The following is a 19,944-nucleotide window of genomic DNA, read 5'->3' as shown; positions in this document are numbered from 1 at the left end:
ACAATTCTGCTGGATTAACTGGACACTTGGAATACTTGGAGATCAGGAATTCTTCCCTGTGAGGGTGCTGAGGCGCTGGTACAGGGTGCCCAGAGAAGCTGTGGCTGCCCCATCCCTGGCAGTGTCCAAGGCCAGGTTGTACAGGGCTTAGAGCAACCTGCTCTAGAGGAAGGTTTCCTTGCCCATGGCAGGGGGTTAAAACTAGATAAGCTTTAAGATCCCTTCTAACCCAAACCATTCTGTGATCCTATGACTCCTTTCTAGAAAGGCAGCACCATTTCTGTCTAAATATCTCAAGCACTGCTTTTTAAACTAATTCTTCAAGAACATCCAAAGTTGAGAGAAGAGCTCAAGAACAATATTAAACAAGATTGGGACAATATTCTGTGTTTTTTGTACCAGCCCACATGGTCTAGTACACAGGTATTTTGCTATATCCCTAAAGCTTCAGAGCCAAACTCAACTGAAGACATCACCATGCACCTTTCTGTTATAAACTTCCATGCTAAGTTTGCATACAGCACACGAGTTTTCTGCATACTACATCCTTGCACACACATCAATCCTCTTCCAAACCTCAGAGCCCATTTGGAAAATGCCATCTCTAGAGGGAAGAAAAACAGAGGACTTGGAAGAGAGAATATGAGTGGTGCTCCACATCTTTGGTACCTCTCACCACCTCCTTCCTTTCTCTCCATCCCCTTTTCTCCCACATTACAGTCTGCTCTTGGTCATCCAGTTCAGTGAACATGAGCCAAGATTTCCTCTCTCAAAATAACTAGTCCAAGATCATTTCAGCTATGAGCATCACCCACAAACATTCCTGTTTGCATATCATCCTCTCTCCTGCATCAGTCTGTTCCCAAGTAAACTCATGGGCTGGTGATACAAGGTCATAAAGTTGAGCGAAAAACAGGATACCCTCCCACTGCACCCAGCCATGCTCCCAGCGCAAGGGTAGGATGAGTCAGTGTCCCAACATAGCCAGTTTCAGGCATTTCTGACAGCATTACTTTAATGACAGCATTTCATTTCCTTCAGACATCTCATTGAGAGCGCTCAAGTATTAATGAAGTGTTTTAACACTCTCGCTGTCTGGGAGACACAGGGTGTCACCTAACCAGCTGCTCAAGGGTGAACACGTAGCTCCTCCATTCACAACACTACCAAGAGAAGGGGTTTTGCGTCACATGAGCTGATGACAGGTTCAGGGGTGAGAAGCATACACCAAAGCTGTTACAATGCCAAGCCATCAGCCAAAGCCAAGCCATCAGCAGTGCCAGCAGCAACACGTCCTGAAATCCCCTTTTGCAACCCTTAAACTCAGCTGCTGCACTTCCCTTCAAACCTACACCCCACCTCCTCATCCGTATGTTCTTACGGATCTATCTACTCGAAGCATTGGTTTTCCTGACTACGGGTAAGACTAAACACCTGCATCACTGCAAATGTAATTATGGCAAAATACAACAGCTATTTGTAGACTTCGTGTACATCAAATAACATTAATGTACCTTTGCCTTGAACAATTATTTGCAGGGCTGGAAATCCTGAAGAGACACTAGAGAGATAGCAGGAGCACAGACATCCCCCACTCTATTATGCAGTGATGCTTTGTATTAGCTTTTGGAATGACTCAGAGAGGAAAACAAAATCATCAGAATAAGTCTTTATAAATCTACCCAATGAAAAGGAGAATAAAAAAAGAGTAATTCAGTTAGAATCCTGCATTAGCTGACTCCAGGCAGGACAGGGGGCATTTTACATTTCAACTGAATTGGCAGCTCAAATTCAACTTCAGGTTCCAATGCAGCCTTTAAGTCAAATTCCTAAGCAGAGTAAAACCCTTATTAGCCTGTCTTCACTGTAATTTTAATCTTAGTTAACTCCTGGTATGTGATTTATGTTAAGAATAAACCCCTTTTTATCAGAACTGGATATACTGCATGCAGAACTCTTCCCTGGCTAGCACGGTTCAGGTTTCCCTTAGAGAAATCATATTTCACATATTGACAGCAAAAGAAATACTGCTTAAAACTTTAAAAACGTGCATAAGTGTTTTCAGAAACGCATCACAGCCTGTTGTATTGTTTCACCTAATATACCCCTTGCTCATCAAACCCGGCCATGAAGCCTCACTTTAAGCCAATACTATGTGCTAGAAAGGTTTCTGAGCTGTTTAAGAAGCGGGTATTTCTTTCACCATACACAAAGGGTGAGAAAAGAGGGGGAAAGGAAAACCGCTGACATTTCTACCTTTATAAACTAGAGCATTCTGTTCCCTCTCCCCATTTTACCCAATTTCTGATTAAAACTGCAAGTTGGAAAGTAAAAAGAAATCCCTTTGTAAAGATAACATTTCAATTTCTAAAACTGACACGACAATTTCTCTAGTTTAAATTAAAATGATCCTAAAGCATTATCTAAAGTTTACAAGTTGTCAGTGGTGCAGGTACACAACACCCACCCAAGTCAGCCTCCTTTAACTGACCTAAAGCTCTGAAGCCCAGGTTACTATCTTTCATAATCACGAAACACTGGTTACGCACTTCCTACATTTTCTGCATGGTTTCTTCGCTTTTGGGGGTTTGGTTTGCCTTTTTTTTATTTGGGGTTTCCTTTTCTTTTTTAATGCCCACTCAGTAAAAAGCTACAGAGTTCTCCCACTCAAGCTCAAGAAAAAACACAGTGAATTACCAGGGTGTTTTCCTACCCTACTCTCTGCACTTGCTGCTGAAGTTTTGTGCCATTCCCTTTGCTCCAACTCCTCTTTAAGGCAGTTTCACGTAAAAGCAGTTCAAGTCTTCCCACCCATCCCCAAGCCTGCAAACCAACACAGCTTCTGAAGTGAAGCTTGCACCCTGCCAGAGCCAATATGTGTAATCGGAATAAGAGACACAGGGAATAGCTATTTGCAAAGCAAGGGGCTGTGATTTGAGAGGGAAATCCAAGCAAGATGCATAGACCAGGAGAAGATCCGGACGCTGTCAAGAGCGTGAGATCAGATCTACCCTGCACTGGGCCTTGCAGCCAGACGAGCACAAGAATGACTTGCACTAAAATACTCATGAAAGCAAAAGAAGCTAATTGCACATTTTATATTCTCCTCCATTTTGTGCAGTGTACGCATGCGAAAGTTAAGGAGAGGGTTTCCAGGACCTGGCAGCACGCATGGCCCCGCACAGAGCCATGTTTCAAGTGGGCAGCTGCGTGAGGGAAGAGAAAACCAGAGGGGACTCACAACAGATGTTTCCATTCACAAACACTGCCAAGGAGCTGGGAATGCCGAGTTCACTACCTTGGCGTTATTTACATTTCACAATATTCAGTAAGAACCATACCACAAGCAGCTTAAAGAAGGAAAATACGGCACAGTGGGGAGAGTGTTTCACCACTGCCTTCATGCAGGGGGCAAAAAACACAATTTTTTTTCAATTCGAGTTCTGAAATGTTTCCTTAGTTTCATTTTGCCCACTGTCATCCAAATAGGCCAGCATCCCAAGCCTCACTGGCTCTCAGAACAGCCTCATGCTGCTTATCTGCCATTGCCATTTTGCAAGATGAGTGCATATATACTTGCTTCTGGGGCAACAGTGATGCTAACTGCGTGGTCCATAAACCACTTGGAAGCTTCTCTTTCCACTTTCCAGAATGAGCTAGTTTTTAACCTAGTACAGAAGACAGTTTCTCCCTTAGCAACTGTGCCACAAATCAAACCTCAAAGACCAAGCTTGGCACTCCTGGCTCAGAAAATACCCTTAGAGATGGTTGGGACAGTGCATTTCAAAGGCATTCATCCAAACCTCAATCCTGAGACTCAACAGGTTTGGGAATTAGCTGCCAGGTCCAGTCTGGCAACCAGAACAGCTACTTCAAGCACTGTCCCATCTACCCAAATACACTGGAGCATTATATACAGACCACATATGATGATGCATTCTGTCTGTCCCGAGGCGCTCCCTGCAGCAAGAGTGGAAGGGCAATGGGGAAAGCATTTTTCACACCAGCTCTATGATCCACAAAGTCTTTCCTGAGCCCACAACAGAGGCATAGAGAAAAATAGGTATTACCCATCTCTATTAAAATCAGTGTTTGTTTGAGCTTTTAAAGGGGCTCTGTACTTCAAATATTTAAGCTACACACTCTGGCTCATGTTTCTTTTGAAGCGTGGTGCTGGTGAACATTGCCCAGACAGGGCAACTTCACTTCGAGGAGTGCGAGGCTCCCCTCCACCACAACGGGACACCTTCCTTCCCAAAGTAAACCAGACACTAATGCTATTTATGGATCCCATTGCAGAACCAGACAGGCTTGCTAGCCACTATTCATCAATGTGCAAATAGGGTTTATTTCATGGCAGAGAGAACAGACTTGAAAGAAATAAAGTCCTCAAGTTCTGCCTTACTTCTTGAAAGGAATACATATTTGGAGAGTAGATGGAAATCCAGCACAGAACAGTAATAGCTGCAGATAAAGGCTGATCTCAACTTCTTTGGAGACATTATTAAGAAGTTAACAATTTCAAATTAGTTCCTAAAGGAATGTAAGACACCAAATATCCATGGAAAAGGCGGCAAGCTGATGTACCAAAGGACAAGCCTCCAGAAGATCATCATCTCTATCACTCTCCCACACCAAGAGGAAAGGCAGGGAACATGACCATGAAATCTTCCTTACTTCACAGGAAAATAAAGACTACACCAGTTTCCAGATAGCTGGAATGTTAATAGCTGGACAACATTCACCAGCACTACTTTTAAACATTAACCCTGCCGAGACCACTGACTTGCCCTACTTTGGGGTTTTAGTGCGAAGTATGACTTGGTCCTTACAAGCATTTTCATAGAAGCACCTTTGCATTTAAAACGCTGACTGTAAATGCATCTGGTGTTCACATAAAAAAACCCACAAGCATGCAATTTGATACGCAAGAAGTTTACAAAGCTCTCAGAGAGCCCAAGGACATTTGGAAGGGTAGATAGAAGTTTAGAATGAGTCTTAGCATATCATCAGCAAAAATTCTATTCTTAGGTATCTCCCTTTGGTGTTTCCTACAATTTTCCCTTTTTACCCCTCTCCTACTCCTTTGAGAATGCAAGTTGTTTGCTTATTAGGGAGGCAAAAAAAAAATGGGAGAACCTGTTCTGCAAGGCGTATGAACAAAGCAGTATCTTCCAAAAAAAGAAAAGCTCATTCAAAAGTATGTAAACATTAGGGCTGGTAATACAAACAATAAAACCACAGGAAACACAAGAAATTAAGAATAGATCAGGACTTACTCGATTTCTTGGCTGCTTGGTAAATTATCACTCTTCTGGGCTGGACATATCAGACAAGATTTATTTTCTTAATAACAGGCATTGAGGACACATAGTTTTAAAAAGGTGACCAAAAATAAAAGTCTGTTCTGACCCTGCCTGTGATCCTTTGCAGACAGAGACACTGACCAAGGCAACTACAGCCAGGATCTGGTACTGGGAGCTCAGCATCCTGCACTAAGAACTGAATTAAACCTTCTTCTCAAAGTCCACAAACAGGATCAATCCTGCACCCTCACAGTGTGCCCAGGACACATCCAAAAGCCATGAGGCACGGCTTGCTAATGCTTAAGCTGAGCAAGCAGCAGAGGTGACAATTAGTTCCCAACACACAGGGTGGTCCATGCCATTGCCACCCCACAACTCTCCCTGGCTGGAAGGCACGCTTGCAGAGCTCGTCAGTGCATTCCCCAGCCCGGGCGTATTCCCAAGTTCCCCATTGCTGCTAGGCTCTTGTCTAGCAGCATCCCAACAGCTCTTTCTATCCTCTCCATCACAGGAACTTCATTTTCTGTTTGCCAACTGACCAGAACTGACTTCATCCCAGCTAGACAGAGCTTTACATCTCTTGTGCAGGAGCTGAAAACACTGTTCTACTGAGCATCACAACCACATTAACACAACCACACTGCAACACCTTCCCACTCCTCATTCTGACCTCCATCAGACACTAAACCAAGTCTCTTTCTTCATCCTGAAGTAATCCAGTGGCTCAGATCCAGCCTTATCCAAAGGCTAAAATATCCCTATGAAGAAAACAATAGGTCTCCCAATGCAAACACCAAGAGATGTATCATTCCCAAAGACCAAACCTAACAAGACTGCTTCCTCTGAAATGGTCTAATTTTCTCTTGGCCCTTAAACATCACAAGCCCACAGCATAAATACACCCAGGTATTTACGCAAATGGCATAGTTCTTTTTAATTAATAATACCAGAAGCACAGATGAGACTAGGTTTTTGGTAAAGGATTTGACAAATTAGTTCTGGGAGAGAGGAACAAAATGAATATTCTAAGAAAAGCACTAATAACCCTTGTAAGTATACTCTCACTTGATACTTTTATCCTTTTCAGCCATTTCAAATGCTCAATCTTCTTATATAATGCAATAACACAGCAAGTGTATGACAGCCATTTATCTCCCATCCCCTAGTACCAACTGACATACCAGCAGGGTCACACAAACAATCCAGTAAAGAATGGGTAAAAAAAAAACCCACTCATGTTTTGTAATTTCAGGAAGATTTATACATTTTCAACCACTTTCATCACCACAAGTCCTCCAGCCTCCTCAAGTAGCTTTGAATTTCCATTTCAAAACCTGCTTTCTGCTTAGTGAAGTGTTTTCCTTCTAAATGCTTGCAGTAAGCATAGGCTAGGATCACTTATAAGTCTCAAATAGCCAGATGACTTCTGAACTTTGAGATTATAAAGCAAGCAAGTTCCTGAACACTCACAGTCAAGTCAATTGGCTACGAAAAAGCAGCACAAAGTCCTGCCAAAATCCTAGTTAATCTGATAAAGGAAAAAAAACAGGGAGGTCTAAGCCCCGTAGTTTAAATAGAGTCAGTTCCAGCTGCACAAGGAAGCACATAACATTTAGCTTGGCACCTCTTCTCCAGGTATGACACATGAAGAGACAACATTTTACCACCTTAAAGGCACACTTACAGGTACTTTGCCGTCAGTAAATTGTACGAGTAAAATTCCCCAAACACAGGAAAAGATGGGGGTGACACATGAATTTCAAACAGATCAATGAATGCTGCTTGTAATCCAACTGCAAAGAGGGAGAAACAAATCAACAAGATGTGTGTGACACGCAGCCTGCTACCACTGAAGTACTACTATAATTCTTCCACTTCCAATGCACTTGACAAACAATTAATCCTCTTAACATACAAGCAAGCATATTTATTAACCACAGTTTTAGCTTGCAAGCTCTTGAAGCAACAAGCTAGCTCTTCTTCTAGCTTAATACATTGCTCATGAAAACTAGGACCAAGGCCCTGCTTTAACTGTTTAAGAGCTACCAAGAAATCAGCTCCTACCACCCCACTCCCTCCAGCAAAATGGACAAGCAAGACCCAGACAAGAACAAGCTTTTAACCTAGCTTAAGAGCACTGTTAACCTAGTTAAGTGCCCAAACCTCAGCCTCCAGACCTCTTCAGGCTACATTACCAACAGAATCAGCCAAAATTAATCCTTTTCCTAAGTGGAAAAGTAGCTCCAAATTTTTGGAGACTCCCAACTCTCCATTTGCACAGTGGATTCATACTCCCATGCCCAAGTCAGCAGGACTCCACAAAGCCACCAACACAAATGCAGCCACACAGCAGGTCCCAACACAACCCTCAGCATCCTTTCACAACAGACAGTCTATTTCTTTTCCTGTTGGCAACCACACTACTTCATATAGAAAAACCCGCAGTTACCAGAAACATGTGCAGCAACATTTCGCTTTGCATCGCACAGAAGCGTAGAGACTCACCTGAACCTTGTGAAATGAACATTCATTACCCAAACCTTCTTTTTACAACAATTCATATAAAAGGGATTTAGTCTTTATTTCTACTCTTTCTAAAGGGGTTTACTGTTTACAGCCTACCTTCTTCGCAGCTGCTAGAAGAGAAACTATAAACATTTCATGCAACAAAAGGTTTGCTCACCACCTCTTGTGTTCCACTGCCCTCTTAGACGGTGATCACTCATCATAAAAATGGGTGGAGCAGCTGCAAACCACTCAGCCATGGAAAAACTGACTCCCATGTTCAAGATAAGCTGCTGCAGAGGCTGGAAACCCCACTGAAACAAAGTGCTGTCATTCCTCCCCAGATGGGAAGTCTTTCAGCTACAGATGCAAACACATCTCCTCCTGTAGCACGTGAACAAGCCTGTTTTATCTCCACAATCATCCTCTGCACCAACTCAAAGACCTTCAGACCAAACTACAGAAACTGTTTTAAAACAAAACTGGAGATGAATGAGTTCATATGTGACCTAGATTAAAACAATTAGAACCAGCACTCCCCAAGTACAAAGTGCAGACTTTAAGATGTCCAGTGCTGCCTGTACCACAACCTTGTTGCTGCAGTGAAAGATTTACAGTACCAGGGAACAAAAACATAGCAAAATTCATCACGTAGCATCAGAGGTACATCACGTAAGCCTCACTCCTCAGCTGACTCACTAAGTGATATTAACTCAAAAATAAAGGGCACATACCAGTTTTACTGCCATTTTACTTGTGAATTTGGCAATTAGGAAGCGTGATGTGCACCAGTGCATGTGCCAAAAGAAATTACTTTGTGTAAGGGTCAAATCTGGCCATCCTGTCTCCCCTTCCCCCCAAAATACAAACCATTTCCCCCCCTTTCTTTAACACCTGCTTCCTCCATCAGAGCATTCATTGTCCCACAGCTATTGTGGGACCAAAAGCTTCAGCATCCCAGAGGAAACTCAGGAGGGAAACCAGTGTATAAAACAAGCAAGACATTCACTCCAGCAATCTTGTGCCTCAGCATCCCCTATTTTCCCCTCTCTTTCTGTTGACAGCAGCTTACAAGATTGGGCTGGGTGTTGAGAGGCACATGTGCCAGGAAGACAGATGTGCCATACATCCTGGTATTGAACCCCACTATGTTCACAGACACTAGTGTGATCCCCTTAGCTTGTTCTTGCACTGGAGGCCCACAGCAAACACTATGGGGCAGGAAATGAGGCTGGATGGACCATGGTCTGACCCAGAACAGTTCTTCATCTGGTTGCACTTGAGGAAGGGATTTCACACAAGCAGCTTTGTGCTACCCTAAACATGGCAGGAACAAAGAAAATAGCATCTCTCCTGCAGCCCTGCAATACGGACACAGCAGGAAGAGTCTTTGGACCAACACATCCTCAGCATCAGCTTCCATTAGGAGGTTGTTATCTCCTGCAGGTTGCTGTGCAATTCACACACACCCCTCCAATCTTCCATATGCTGAGAATAGGGATACCTGCAAGAACATGACAAGTCGGCCAGCATCCATGCATGACACATGCCAGGTGTGCTAATCCATGGAAAAGAAAGGGTGAGTCAGTAGTTTGAGTCTGAAGACAGCCCTGTTTAGAACAGCTGCTCCGTGCCAAAATCCCTATTTGTAATGGTTTTGTTAACTGCAGCATTCAGACTTACAGAACAGCTACGCCACTGGGGCAGAGACACACTGGGGAAGAGATTTACTTTCCCAAGTAACTTTGCCAGAAATCTCAGATACAATTTAGATGAAGCTACCAAATACGTCAGATTTTAGCATAACTTACTGCTCCAATTTGCATTAGTCATGGGTGATAAAAAGCACCGGGGATTCAAACATGACACATCGGGTAGTTTCTCTCAACACAAAGTTTTGGAGATCATCACCAAATGACATACACCCTTCTGCTTTCAAATGACCACCTCACATCATGCTCATGGAGAATGAGTCTAACCAAAATTCAGCCTCGTAATTTGAGTAATCCATTAGTTATTTTCCCCTCCCACTCAGGAATAAAACCTGAAGTAGCTGCTACAGAAGAAAATCCTTAAATCCTTCCTTTTACACTGGATCAAGCTAATCTCAGCAATGCTGTCACACTGTGAATAACATTTGACATCAAACAGCAGTTAGGGGATCTCTCACCACGTATTCTGCAAATGTAACATCAAGTTAAAAACAGCTCAGCAAGAAGACTAAATGCAATGACTTCTGTGGAAGGCAGACTAACCTGAATGAAAGCAAAATAATACACCAACAGAATGATGGTGTCAGAAGCTATTCTGGCAAATGCTAAACACCTTGCATAGTCTATTAGGAAATTCCACAAGTGGTTGAAATCAAGATGCTATGGATCAGTTGCACATACCTCCACTCATACCTTTAAAATAGTGTTTCAGAAGAGCAACCACGCAGGACCCTACTCACCAATATGAACCATTAGTCAACATCCCACAATTTCCAAGGAAATCAAAAAGTGACCTCGTGCAAGGATCAAACGTAAAACAAAACTGTGACAGCTCAGTTGCCACATCTACTGATTAAGAAATTATCAACGGTTTTGGAAAGACAAAAGCAGCCAGATGGGAAAAGCACCGATTACAAACAACTAATGGAATCACCAAAACCAAGCAACTTAAAGAGATTGAATCATTTTGAAGGAATATTAAAAGCTAATTCCTGGTCCTTGAGAAGGGGAGAGAGATTCAAAGAAAATACAAGAGGTCAAGGAGGATTAACTCTATCAAATGAACCCCTGCAACAGAATTAGAACCTAACCTGTGAAGAAGCACCACTGTGGATGCTGCAGCCAAAGCCAAAATCAAGGTCCTCTGATGAACTGTAGAGGCTGCCCAGGTGCACCAAACCCACCTCATACACAAAACATGCCTGGAATATACTGTGTATTTGAAGCCCTCAACACAAATGCTGTAGGAGGTGCTGACACCAGTTTGAGGGCTGGTTTTTTCCTTACACTTCCTCCAATCCCACATGCAATATCTGAGAAGCTCCCAATGAACTTGGGTTGTGAAACCTACATAGCTATACCAGGAAAGAATTTAGCTTTTATTCACCCATTACAAAAATCATCCAATAAACTCTTCAGCATCTGATTTTTAGGTGTTTTATTTTGCAATATATACAAAAGAGTCTCGCTAGACTGCCTGGCCATGTCACAACATGCGAGGCATTACAGCTGCAACTGAATTAAAGCTTACTTTTTGCAAGATAGCACACTGCATACTTTTAAGGACTGTTGACTACTTAAAAATATTTGTGATTACACTTTCTTCCTGTTCCTCAACAACTTAGAGGCATACCTAAAATGGTTATGAGATTATAGTAATGGCAGGGCAGAATTTTGCAGGGAATTTCTTTACTCTAGATAGAAGTAATTGCAGTCTTAAGAGAACTTTAAAAGGAAACACTTTGACTTCTAACTCACTGGCTTATCTTAGATAGAAATCTATCTCGCTTGCCATCTTCACATGCTATAAAACAGGGACAGGCACCACAGTCAAATGCCTTCTTTGCAATCAGAAAAGGGTGTAGCTCCAGGAGCATTTCTCCTGGTAGAAGCACTGGAGCCTTTGCCACAGCAGCTGCTCATCATACCAAGAGGGGACACAAGTCAGGGAACTGATCCAGGTGAAGAATGAACTCTTTTGCTGAACTGACCCAAGGTATGAATTGTACAGGAAGAAAAACCATGTAACCATAACTAGAATCCATCTCCCAGCCTGGTTCACCAAACAGACCCACAAATCCCAGAATGACCCAGCAGGTGAACTGGAAGAGGCTGCTTACACCCACACGGATGCACAAAAAGAGAACACAAAATTACAGTTTGAGTTTAGGATAACATGAAAAAAAGTTTTACCTCTTGCATGCTTTCATCAGCAGTCTCTGGAAGGACATTAAACTGGTTATGGGATTTGTGGTGTTGCAGTGTATTTCTCATGTAGACATCAACGGAGGAGTCACCCTGTTCCCGTGACAAAGGGCCATAAAAACCAGATATATCTTTTTGAAAAAGATCTGCATAGCTTGACAACAGCAACAAGTTCCCATTCCCTGCTGTAGCTGCTTTCCCTGGAGCACTGCCACCATATTTGCTTATCGCTAACCAAAGTAACTAACCAGCTAAATCCCAGTGATGTGCTTTGCCTTCTAGATCTCCATAAAGAAAGGTCATTTGCAAGGGAGAAAGGCAGGTTTTATAAATAAAGAAATAAAAAGACAACATTATGCCATATCTACAGCTTTTTCTTTGTTTTTCCCCAAAAAAAAGTAACTAAGAAGTGCAATGCCAGGCTGCAACACCATGGCTGAAGTGTTTAACTACTCAGAAAGTACAAGGAGTGGCCTGATTCCCTCCCGACAGCAAGATTGTTGACAGCTGTTTTAATGGAGAAAAGTGAAGCATGACTAAGCTGTTCATAAAAATCCCATTGTACCCAACACCCAAACAAGTTCTGATTTAGAAAAAGTGCAGCGCTTCCTGGAACTGACTGTTCAGGTGGCAAGCGCCGGCCCTGAACCAGGCTCCCATCTGGATTATATCCCCCACGGCAAAACCCACAGCAGCAAAGCAGAGCTCTATCTACACCCAAAGCTATCAGTTGCTTCAGAAAGTCACTTATTACCTTTATCTATCCTACAGGTGATCAATGCAAGCAAGAAACACATGAGCACTTGGCACCAAGCAGCACCCATAATCACAAGCTGCAGGCTGTGAGATGCTTCCCACCCCATGCACCTGTAAATAGGATGCTGCTTACATTAACCTCCAAGTGGAAACCACACAAGCTGCCAACTCCTTGTCCAGAAGGCTGGTAAAATCAAGCGACGATTATTCATGAGGGCACATCATGCCTTTATGGCCACCTGGACTACCCAGCCTTTTGCTCAAAACTAGCATCTTATTCCTGCCTTCCACCAGTAGAAGAAGAAACCAAAACTGAACAGTTCCTCCATACTTATCAGCGATGTGGTTTACTTTACTTCAGGCTATTTATCACCAGTGTGGGGAACCCCTATAGAAATAACATTTAAGAGCGCTCAAGCAGATTACAGAGTTAACCAGGCACAGGTAAGTAGAAAAGCTTCCAAGCTGCTTCAAGGACTTCAAGGATCACCACCAAACACCAGGAAGAGAAAACAATGACAGTGGTATCCTGGAAACAGCATGGAAAAGAAATGACAATTTCAACTAACTATTTTTTTACATAATTATCTATTAAAACTTACTATGCCAGCAGAAAATTATACGGAAGCACCCACTGTCTTTGTAACACAGGAGCATGTGCGTAACACCAATAAGCCTACTAGTGTTTTTTTTCCTCTAGTATAATTTATTGACCACTGCCTTAATTCATGCTTTGGATGGAATAACCAGATTCCTTTAGCAGTACTTAATCCTCCTCTTTACACAGGAGCATACCCTAGACCAGAACACAGTTTACTCAGGAGTATATCCTGCTGAGAGATTAGTAGCGAGTTCTGCATTAGCCTAAGTCTCCAAGCTTCCCTATGGACTGTGTTTAAAAACATCCATCATCGGACAGTACCTGGCAGAATTCTGTTTCCATGAGAAGCTTTGACTTCTTAACTGCGTTTTCCTCCTTTGATGCTGTGAAGCTGTAAATCAGGCACATCGAGCTCCTGCCTTTCTGGCTGCAGTCCCTGGCTGGACTCTGTTCCTTCCAACATGCTGTATTCCTCACCTCTCGGCCTATGCCGGCCACTGGAGCCAGGCAGGAGATGCAGGCTGGAACGCTGCCACAGAACACGGCACATCCACACTACCTGCAGGAGACTCGTCATTCAGGCTACCTACAAAACCTGTCAGCCTTGCAGAACCCTACATCCATGCCCTTCTAGCAACAGCCCCAGGCCAGCCTGTCTGCCCAGCACCGGCCAGTGCTGGAAGGACAGACAAGAGACGTATTATGCTCAACGCACTAACACAGAAGATAGGTATAAGCTTGAACTCATGCCAACGGACAACACATGCCCAGATGATCCTCACCTTGCCTAATTCACCCTTACCCTGCTACCAGGCTTGTAAAAAACCAACCCTAAGTGTCCAAGCAAGATATTGTCACCATGGAAGGTAACAACCTGGACCAGGGTGGCCCAAACCACAGCAAACACCTCCTGAGTAAACGCTCTTCTAGTACAGGTGGAAAGCCTCTATCCACAGGCATGGATGTTATGAGGTTAATGTCAATCTACTCCCACTACTAAGGTATCCATGTATAAAAATACACCTCCTCTAACACAGTAATAAATGAATCATTAGTACCTTACCTTTAAGGAACTATGTGGAACTTGGTTCACCTTTGCAATTCCACAATAGCTTGGCAAGGGCGTGCAAAACATGAAAAACACACCCGGCAAGGGGCTGATTTTAAGCCGCAGAGCCACCAAGAACAGAAATAATGTAGCCTGGCCCTTTAAAACTGATTAGATTACATTAGCCAAACTCCCAGCACACAAGACACTCATGGATCTCAGACCAACTGTCTAAACTCAGCTCTGAAGCTACATGCTTTACATATTTTCTACTGCATCGCATATCTCCATGAGTACCTAAAGTTTTACGGCTGACCAAGATTACAGCGACCAACTGCCCTGCAGAAGTACAGCATTTCTAATCCCTTTATCAAGTCCCTATCTGATCACCTGCAACAGAATCAGTACAGCAAGCTCTTCAACAACAACAAAAAACAACTTCTAAAAATCACTTTTTTCCACTCCTGAGCTCCAGTTAACGTGGAGCCCCATGAAGGACACTGGAGCAGAACCCATTACAGAGGTCAGCAGCATGGATCTCTACAAATCCCAACTCCTTTATAAGACTTGCAGGGATAACAACCACAGGAAGTGGATTAATAAACTCTGACAATTTACAGGTTAAGAAACAACCACCCTTTATCAATCCTCCTCCAGGAACTCCCGCATTCGCTTCAAAAGAAGAGTGTCTCCACTCGTGAAGAAAAGAAAAAGCGTTATATTTTCAAGCAGCAGAGTGAACGCACAAAACGGGCCCCATGGCAGTGACCCCCCGAGTAACCTCAAAGCCCCACTTAGCCCCAACGGTGAGAAAAGTCAACCCCAGGCTGCCGCTCTGGAGACTGACAGAAACCCCAGATTAACTGCAATGAACTCAGATAAAAGTTGCATCAGCGCCGCTGGAGGGATTCTGGGGGTGCGGGTATCAATAACCCCAACACCGAGGAAGCGGAGGGGGACGCCGGGGCCGGGTTCTGGGGTACGGGGGGTACCCGGGCACACGCTCCGGGCACGCTCCGCGCCCGCTCCCCCGGGAACAGGGACGCTCCCCCGGGGGGACCCCGCCCGGCCCCGGCCCGCCGCGCACCGCCGGCCCGCAGACAATAGCGGCGGGGAGCAGCCGCGGAAGGAAACGCACGGCATAAATTAACACCGAATAATAACGATAAAGCGAAAGGGGGAAAAGCGAAGGGGGCTCGGAGCGGCTCCACGCGAAGTTGAGCGGAGAAAAGGAGAAAGAAACGAGGAAGAGGAGCAGGAGGAAGGGCGGGGGAAGCGCGCGAGGGCGCGGAAAGAGGACCCCCAACCTCCGGGGAGAGCCCACCCATCCGCCATGGGCCTCCCGAACTTCCCCCTCTAACCCCTCTCCGCTTAACTCCGGCGGGGCACACTCACCGCGGGGGCCCGGCGGGCGGCTTCGCCCCTGGCAGCGGGGCCGGGAGGGAAGGGAGAGGGAAGGGGACGGGGAGGGGGAAAGAGGCGGCCGGGCCAGGCGCTCTCCGCCCGGGGAGGCGGGCAGGAGGCAGGGCCGGGGGCTGCGGGCTCGCAACCTGAGCCGAGCCGTCGGGCCCGCCCCCGCCACAGGCCCGCATGCGCGGAGCGGGGAGCCCCGGGGCCGGGCGGGGGGTGAGGAGCGGCGGGCAGGGGTCGGCCGTGGGTGAGGCTCAGCGGCGCTTCACCCGTGCCCCCGTGGGGAGGAGGAGGAGGAGGAGGAGGAGGGCGGGCCGGGGAGGGCCGGAGTTCCGGTCCGGTGCTGCCTGGGCGGGTGCGGGTTCCTCACCTGCGGGCCTGTCCCGTGGCTGGGTTCCTCAGCTGGGGGAGATCCAGCTGCTTGAATCACAGAATGGTTTGCATTGGAAGGGACCTTAAGGCTTATGCAATTCCAACCCCTGCCACGGGCAGGGACACCTTGCGCTAGAGCAGGGTGCTGCAAGCCCCGTGCAACCTGGCCTTGGACGTTGCCAGGGATGGGGCAGCCACAGCTGCTCTGGGCACCCTGTGCCAGCGCCTCAGGACCCTCACAGGGAAGAACTTCTTTGTATCTAGCCTGCTTGTTGATAATCTTGTGCCACTGGTGCGAAAGGACACAGACAACTGCTTATGCAGTGGGTTTATGTTTATTGAAGGGAGATCCTTCTTAGAGGCCTGTTTTGCGCTTGTTACAGCAGTCACAAGTCATAAGCTGTCCAGCCCTGAATGGGCTGCACATCCGCACATACCGATCACCAAAACCGGCAGGTCAGCCTGAGCCCCACCAGGCCAGCCCACAGCCTTGTCCTGCTCCTCACTGTCTTCCCCTGGTTCCTCTGTGGCTGTGGGAAGCACGTGCGTTTCATTGAGGAACATCTCCTGTTCCATTCCCACGCCTTGCCCCAGAAAAGCAGTGGAAATGGCAACCCACCATTAGCAAACGGGTTCATGTGGCCTGTGGTCTGCGTGTGGTTGAGTTTGAGAAGGCCCCTGGGAATGAAGGCGCATGATCTGTTCTGGTGAATTGCCTTCAGTTACCATTTCTGTTGGAAGCTCTTTGGAAATACATATATATGTGATGGCCTGACATTTCCAGTTGACTTAACCTACTGTACATGTGTGTACCTCGCTAGCCCTGGCAGTGGCCGGGTGATCATGTCCATAAAGACAGTAACAACACTGACATTAATGGGTGTCCTACCCCCTAGAGCTGGGCAGCCTCATCCCATGACAACCAACCCTAAAACCACAATATTTCCCAAAGAGACCTTGCTGCTGGCCAGAACGCTGGGCAAAGGCTGCAGGTGATTACTACGCATCACGTTCACTCTAGGTAGAATAAATAACAATGCTGTACACAATGCAGGAGGTTTCCTGCTGAAGAACCGTGTGTATGAACTTGGCATTGTCTTTCATAATATGCACTGTTGTTTCAGTTTAAATCAACTGAAATGATAGAAATGGTTTCAACACTGCTGTAGTGTGGTCATTTTGGAAGATGAAAGTACCAGCATTGTACACCCTTTTCAACCAGGATGTAAAGCTATAGTTTTTTTCTTACGTGGCTCCAACAGGGTAAGGCACATAAGAGCAGGGACACTGGAAATACATTTTCATTTGCCTCCCAACCCTGCAAGAAGGGGTTATGGAGCAGATAGATCACTTGGAAGTTCCCAGATTCAAGAAGAGAGGTCAGGCACGGTGATGGCTCAGGAAAGAGCACCATCTAGTGAAAACCGGCTTCTTGCAGAAACTCTTTCCCCTAGAAGCCTCCAACCAATGACTAACCCAGCCCAGGCCAACCTGCCTCCACAGAACTGAAGCAATCTTGAGCGAGGTAGCATGGTAACAGATACCTAATGTTTTCCATAACATGCACACACCAGGATCTTTAGCTCTGCCCTCTTGGTTGTCCATCAAGGGATCATCTCTGCTTGTCAACTCCAGCCTGACAAGTCAACTTCTGTCTTCTGCTGCCTGGAGCTGACATAGCCTGGTCTTGCTCTGGGAGCTCCCCGGTCACACCATGGGGATCAGAAGGCCCCGAAAAGAGGGCTCAGCCTCCTGTGTATGTGTATGTGACCATGCATATGGGCTCATACATGCCACTCTTAGAAATAGTTTAGAAATAGCTTTGGGGAGTCTTTTCAGCACAAGTTTAGATCTGAGCCCAGGTCTCCCTTGCATGTGGGGCCAAGGACCAGAAAGCGCCTGCCACAAAAAGGCTGTATCAACCCCTTCAGCTGCCCAGCCCCTGCCCTCAGCGACACTTAATACATCGGTTTACATTTCCCTTCCCCAAGATGTAGTGTATGCTCTATTTTTGTCTTTAAATTGTTATTCACCCCCAAATTCTTTTATCTGAGAATATCCCGTCTGCTTCCACATATCACCACAAACCAAAACAGAGAGGCTGTAGATAAAGGGAAATTTTTGCAGCAGCTTTGTGGATGCCTCCTGACAAATCACTTGCCTTCAAATCATCTCTGGCACTGGTTCCTGTGCATTTCACCATTTGCTATAGGTCCAGGTCTGCTTTTCCAACACTATAAAAACACAATAAAATATATCAGTGTTATAACCAGAATAATCAGGTGTTCATTCGTTGCCTCTTTCAGCTTTTAGTTTGTCACAGGCTTTGCTGCAGGGCTCCTGACTTCTCACTAGTGAGCTGGATTTAAGTGGGAGTTGCATTAGTGAGTGAGACTGGAATCTGAGTCTGCACAGCGTAATCTGAACATTGTGTGTAGTGGCATGAATTAGCAATGTGAGCGCATTGTTCCCACTTATGGAAATTAGCTGTCCTTGCAGCTGAATAGAAAACAGAGTGCGATGTAATGATGGAAGCACCAACTGCTAAAGATTTGTTTTCATCATGTTTAAGCAGCTACAGAATGGAGACACTGAGCATTAATGTGGCTGACAACAGCGTGTGGTGTTTTCTTTGTGTTCCTGCTTGTTTGAAGCCAATGCCTGGTAGCTGGAGGTAGCATCAGCTACATCAGAAGAGATTTTAATACCATTTTCCTTCTCCAAACTCTACCAATGTCATCTCTCAGTCCTGGGAGAGGTACAATCTTTGCTGAAAAATCATGGACTGTGACTGAGAGCAGCCTTCAGGAGAAGCTTCCCCATTCCGCTGGGCAATGTATCTCAGCTACTGTGTAAAAGTTTTTAGTGTGTCACAGTCACCAGACGTTAGAGTTTGGCCTTAGGACAGGAGATAGCCTGGAATGTGTGAACTGCAATAAAACCCACTCAAACCAAAACACGAACCATTATGGCCTGCAATATTAAATTAATATTAAATTAAAGAAAGTTCCCTGTGTTCCTCTTCTGATTCTCCGTGGGAAGCCTGTGGAGCTTTGGTGGGAGGAGAAGGGGTGCAGCCTTGCACCTAGTTGTCACCCACCGAGTACCTCACTGCTCATCACTGCTCTTCCTGATTATTTCTCAATGCTGGGAAGCAGTGCTTATCAGCTGCTCATGCAGATGTCATTTTTGTTGGCTGTTCAATTGGTGGGGCACATCTAGCAGGTCCACCTCTGCAGTCTGTGGGGCCCCTCTGTGTGCTGATAAGCTGTGCTAACACCAAGCTCTCAGAACTTGCCCTTATCATTGTAAGCACTGATATAAATACTGCCTTTTTCTTCTGATCAAAAAAAATCCAGTTATTAACGTTTAAAGGACCTGAAAACAGACAAGGGAACATCTCTGCTACAGCCCCAGCAGAACCCCATCCACATGCATCTGTGACAGGCACAGATAATGTCATTTTACATCATATTTGCTTTAAATATTTTCAAAACCAAAGAAATCATCTGATGAGCTACATGTTGTACTTGCATCTCCCTTTATTAGGTCTACATCTCCAACTTCCAAGCAGTGAGCACAGAAACAAGAAGTAAAAGCCACCGAATAACAAGAAGAGTTCCACAATCGGTTTTGCTGTCCTGCAGGGGTAAGGCATGTACAGGTGTGTTACAAAGAAGGTGGCACTTCATCCTTTTCACCCTCCTCCTGCCTGGGCTAAGAAATACTAGTACCTGTAAGAGTAAATAACTTGCACAGACTCTTATTGCCTTCTGCAGAGCTTTGGAGGTCTGACAGTGTTTCCTTGTCCCAGCAGAGAGACTTGAGCTGTGTCTGTGGCTTGCAATGTAGGATAGGCGCTAGGTAGAGCAAAAACGGTGGGATGAAAGATGAAAGGAGACTTGCAGGCTGCAAACACTGTTATCATTAAGCCTCCTGGGATGGTTTTCTCTTGCAATTCAGCTTTATACTTCATGTTTTGTCAAAGGACACTGTTAACAGGCGTCTGCTCTGGCCATCCTGTTCTTT

The 19,944-nt window shown here is 45.3% G+C and overlaps 1 protein-coding gene across 7 annotated transcripts in view; it reads right to left on the bottom strand.

Moving 5' to 3' along the window:
• The window catches only part of AKAP13 (A-kinase anchoring protein 13), a 212,980-nt gene extending 197,159 nt beyond the window's left edge, over window positions 1-15,821 (bottom strand). For 5 of the 7 annotated variants that reach the window (XM_065688842.1, XM_065688848.1, XM_065688851.1 and 2 more), the window contains exon 1: window positions 15,529-15,821. The gene's annotated coding sequence lies outside the window, so the exon portion shown is untranslated. Of the gene's footprint in view, window positions 1-11,716; window positions 11,822-13,406; window positions 13,645-15,528 lie in introns of all 7 variants that reach the window. The other 2 variants (XM_065688843.1, XM_065688844.1) reach the window with 2 other exon arrangements.
• Between the last annotated feature and the right edge of the window lie 4,123 nt (window positions 15,822-19,944).

The sequence above is a fragment of the Lathamus discolor genome, chromosome 8 (genome assembly GCF_037157495.1).
Source record: "Lathamus discolor isolate bLatDis1 chromosome 8, bLatDis1.hap1, whole genome shotgun sequence".
Lineage (NCBI taxonomy): Eukaryota > Metazoa > Chordata > Aves > Psittaciformes > Psittacidae > Lathamus > Lathamus discolor.
Note: the sequence above shows the minus strand (reverse complement) of the source record. Positions and strands in the feature narration are given on the sequence as shown.